Source organism: Oryctolagus cuniculus, chromosome 4 (genome assembly GCF_051225735.1).
Source record: "Oryctolagus cuniculus isolate XC-2025 breed Fujian yellow rabbit chromosome 4, ASM5122573v1, whole genome shotgun sequence".
Classification (NCBI taxonomy): Eukaryota; Metazoa; Chordata; class Mammalia; order Lagomorpha; family Leporidae; genus Oryctolagus; species Oryctolagus cuniculus.
Genome location: NC_142870.1, coordinates 55,828,876 through 55,833,967, shown reverse-complemented (window position 1 = coordinate 55,833,967; position 5,092 = coordinate 55,828,876). Strand labels below are relative to the sequence as shown.

At 37.0% G+C, this 5,092-nt stretch overlaps 1 pseudogene; it reads right to left on the bottom strand.

Annotated features, from left to right (window-relative positions):
- Positions 1-872: 872 nt before the first annotated feature.
- Positions 873-980, bottom strand: LOC127483028 (U4 spliceosomal RNA; annotated as a pseudogene).
- Between the last annotated feature and the right edge of the window lie 4,112 nt (positions 981-5,092).

The window sequence follows — 5,092 nt, the reverse complement described above, 5'->3', positions numbered from 1 at the left end:
TTTCTTTCCACTTGGCCAATCTGCTCACAGTGTCAGCTAAGCAGGGTCGCAGACTGAGTGGGCATTAACCAGACCTGGCCTCCTGCCGGCCTGGCGAGGAGAGGCTCCCAGCAGCCACTATGAGAGCATGTCCAGGCCTAACTTTCCATTCACTTCTTTGCTCAAGTTAGTTTGGCTGGAGTCTCCTTTAATTTGTTATTTCTTAAATCAAAGAGGAGTTAGAAGTAGGGAGTTTGTGGTGTTTATTCACTCTTTAGTGGACTATCATGACACTTTTAATTAGAAAAATGAAATCTTATTTAAAACATTCTTAATTTTTATCCTGAGTTATAAACTTTAGGGTGCTGTTTTAGTGTATGGCCTTCTTTTGATGCTTAGAACAATATTTGTCTTTTTTTGTAATAAATATCCTTATTGAATGAAGATTTAGAAACACAGTAATAATTATTTAAAGCTATCAATACAGAAAATTGAATAACTTTCACTTGATACTTTTATTATAAAGAGAAGTCTATGTGTCTACCTAATCCCCTTATTTCATCTTCATATTAGGTTACATCTGAAGACTTACCTTCACTCAGGAATTTTTCCAACATACTGCCTTAAAACCCACTATTTATTAAATGTAAGGTGCAGTTCAGCATCTTATGGGAAAGTCAAAAATGTATGAAACACATTCCTTGCTTTTAAAGAGTTTACAACCATGTATTGTATGAAAGGAGAGAAAGTTTATAGTCTAGCTGGGAGTTTATAATCTAGCTGGGAAAACAGAACACAAATGAAGGATTTTAGAATAAAATCCAGAGCTAGGTTGAACGAACAGGCTACTTGTAGTGCAGGGGAGAGTCAGAGAAAGAGAAAATTCACTGTGCAGTCATTAGGCTCAATCAAGAATGTTACTTCTGGGAAAAGTTTTCAATTAACAATAATTGTGTCTCAGAAAAACTTCATCGGCTACGATACTACCACTGCGCAAACCTGGGAAGGTTACTTCTAAACATGGCCCTAGGTTAAAGTTAGGTTCCAGTGGATATTACAGGTGACTAGCGTGAGAGTGGCTTTTTAGGGTAGGCAAGGGAAATGACCTAACTGGGCAAGGTGTTCAGGCTTGAAATATTAGGGGATAGGTTTAAATGAGTAGGAAGGACAGTGGCTGTCAGATGTGGAGCGCTGACAGAGTAGTGCTCCACAGAGTAGTAGTAAAATATGGTTTGAGAGACAATGAGAGGCCTTTGGAAGTAAGAAATATGCTGAGGGCAGCACTTGGGAGACTTTCTTCCCCCTCCCATCCTAGTGGTGTATTAGTAGACTGGGAAAGGAATAATGGAAAGTTGGCTGGTGAAATGGCTATTGTCATAGACCAGATGTGATGGGATGAAGGGATGCAAGTGGGGGGTTTCAGAGAAGTGAACCCATTTAAGAAATTTTATAGAAGAAAAGTTGACAAGATTTGAAGACTGGCTAGAAATGGACTATAAGAAAATGGGAAAATAGAATTCTAAAATTTTAAGTTTTGCACACCAGAAGCATTAGGCATCTTTAACTAAAAACAGGGAAACTTGTATTGGAAATCACACTGTGGCAGGAAAGGATTAGATGTCCAGTTTTAGAAATGGTTTCTATTTCTCCTTGGGCCCTCTTTTCTGAGTTTTAAATTTGCTTTGTTGATATTAGAGTGCTGGATGATAATTTAGGGTGGGGAGAAAGCTGAATGGTAGATAACAATTTAGTCTTGGAGGACAAAGGGTTTTCTGCTAAGATTAATGAGCCATTTATTTTTAATCTCATTAGGCAATGACTATAACATTACTTAGATATTAATTTTATTTCCTTCTATTTTATTTTTTTTAACTTTTATTTAGCAAATATAAATTTCAGGGGGAAAGTGCTATCTGGGAAAAGGGAAATGGTAGAACTTAACTTTCAGGCATGAAGTCAGCCACAACTCAGCTAAGTTGCTTCTCAGGATTTTGAATTCCTTGGGTGAAAAGTAAGAAGGTTAAAGATTGGCAACTCAATTGGTATGACTTCTGCTCATATATAGAAATTTATTACATAATCTCCCTACATTTAAGTATACTTAAAGTTACCATAATAAAAAGCAAAAAATATTAGAATCTGTATAAAAAATAAAAATATCAATCTACTTCCATCCTATGAACCAAAAATGAGTAAATCAACAGGATATTGAGGTCTTTTTTTATTCTAAATCTCTATGGTTCATTGTGAAGTTCTCTAAGTTGGACCTAGGATAATTTCAGGCTATTTTGAGGAGACTTATGCAATCAAAATCATCTTCCTCTAGACTGATTTTCCAAATTACTGTTACATTCTTGACCATACTCTCTTGATTAATTTACATGGAAATGTATGTGTGTTTTATGGGCTACATTACAGGGGCTTGGCATGTTTCAAAGTGATTTGTAGTCTTTTCATATAAAAATCAATGTCAGGACTCTGAATGTAGTTTGAAGATGATAGATATGAACAATTTCAAAACGGCCTGGAAAACAGCCTTTTGGGTGACAATGCTATTTCTCATAAAAAGTACCCTTTATGGACAAGTGATTCACGCTTACTCTTTGTGAAAACTTAAATTTCTCCCCCAGTGTTTCTACTGGAATCATCTATCTACACCCAGGTTAAGATATAAGATAGTCAATGAAGATTTGATTTGCTTGCAAAGGTAAGTTGGATAGTTTTTCTTACATAAAATCTTCCAGTACAGGCTTCATTTAATACAGCAACGTTAGTGGCAAAGCAAGCAATTTTATCCTTCTGGGATTACATATAAGCAGAAAGTCATAGGCACTGAGTAAGACTCCCGGGAAGTCTATGCATCAACAAAAGGGACAGGAAGACTTATTTTTAGAAAAGCGATCTACCAACAGATTGATGAGAGAAAAAACTGTCAAGGCTTGATATTAGGATTAATTTGGATATTCTTCCCTTCCATGATAATCACAAAATCTTTGTCAATTTAAGTGCAATTCCTTTCTGTATAGGACATTATTTATGTGGAAGTGGTAAGCATGGGTTGCTCCATGATATATGATATTTTGTGCCCTAGCTAAGTGCCAACATTATTGAATGTCAGTAGTAAGAAATAGAAATTTATATTCAAGCTTAAATGCTAGCCCAGAAGTAGAATTAAAAAATAGCTTGACTTCTGAAAATTGTCCCCAGGCAGTGTCCTAAGGAAAACCTTTCCCAGTAGATGATAATGATTTGGGTGCCACTGCCTTTTGTGAAAGAAAAATATAGGAGGAATAAAGTAATGTCATGAAGGCTAAAAATGATTGTTTTGTTTTGAGGAATGAGTACAAGTCACATAGTTACAGTCTCTTTTATTTAAGTTTTGGAATATATGACTGCTTCTAAATTATTCCTTTTTAAATCTTTTTTTTTATCTTTTATTTAATGAATATAAATTTCCAAAGTACGACTCATGGGTTACAATGGCTTCCCCCCCATACCGTCCCTCCCACCCACAACCCTCCCCTTTCCCACTCCCTCTCCCCTTCCATTCACATCAAGATTCATTTTCGATTATCTTCATATACAGAAGATCAGCTTAGTATACCTTAAGTAAGGATTTCAACAGTTTGCTCCCACACAGAAACATAAAGTGAAAAATAATAGATGATTTTTTTTAAATGATGATGAAATCAGATCAGACCTATTGTCATGTTTAATCCCAGTGAGAGTCAAGTTGGGAATTGATAATTTCTTTTTTTTTTTTTTTACAGAAGATCAGTTTAGTGTACATTAAGTAAAGATTTCAACAGTTTGCACCCCCATAGAAACACAAAGTGAAATATACTGTTTGAGTACTCGTTATAGCATTAAGCCTCAGTGTACAGCACATTAAGGACAGAGATCCTACATGAGGAGTAAGTGCACAGTGACTCCTGTTGTTGACTTTACAAATTGACACTCCTGTTTCTGGCATCAGTAATCTCCCTATGCACCAGTCATGAGTTTCCAAGGCTATGGAAGCCCCTTGAGTTCTCAGACTCTTATCTTGTTTAGACACGGTCATAGTCAAAGTGGAGGTTCTCTCCTCCCTTCAGAGAAAGGCACCTCCCTCTTTGAAGACCTGTTCTTTCCACTGGGATCTCACTCACAGAGATCTTTTTGCCAGAGTGTCTTGGCTTTCCATGCCTGAAATACTCTCATGGGCTTTTCAGCCAGATCCGAGTGCCTTTAGGGCTGATTCTGAGGCCAGAGTGCTATTTAGGACATCTGCCATTCTATGAGTCTGCTGAGTATCTCACTTCCCATGTTGGATCACTCTCCCCTTTATTTATTCTATCGGTTAGTGTTAGCAGATACTAGACTTGTTTATGTGCTCCCTTTGACTCTTAGTCCTTTCATTATGATCAATTGTGAACTGAAATTGATCACTTGGAATAGTGAGATGGCATTGGCACATGCCACCTTGATGGGATTGAATTGGAATCCCCTGGTATGTTTCCAACTCTACCAATTGGGGCAAGTCAGCCCGAGCATGTCCCAAATTATACATCTCTTCCCTCTCTTATTCCCACTCTTATGTTTAACAGGGATCACATTTCAGTTAATTTTCAACACTTAAGAATAACTGTGTGATAATTACAGAATTAAACCAGTCATATTAAGTAGAACAGACAAAAAAAAAATACTATGAGGGATAATGTATTAAGTTGTCCATTAGCAGTCAGGGCTATGCTGATCAAGTCACCATTTCTCATAGTGTCCATTTCACTTCAGGAGGTTTCCTTTTTGGTGTTCAGTCAGTTGTCACCGATCAGGGAGAACATATGGTGTTTGTCCCTTTGGGACTGGCTTACTTCACTCAGCATGATGTGTTCCAGATTCCTCCATTTTGTTGCAAATGACTGGATTTCGTTGTTTCTTACTGCGGTATAGTATTCTAAAGAATACATATCCCATAATTTCTTTATCCAGTCTACCATTGATGGGCATTTAGGTTGGTTCCAGGTCTTGGCTATTGTGAATTGTGCTGCAATAAACATTAGGGTGCAGACCGCTTTTTTCTTTATCAATTTAAACTCCTTTGGGTAAATTCCAAGGAGTGGGATGGCTGGGT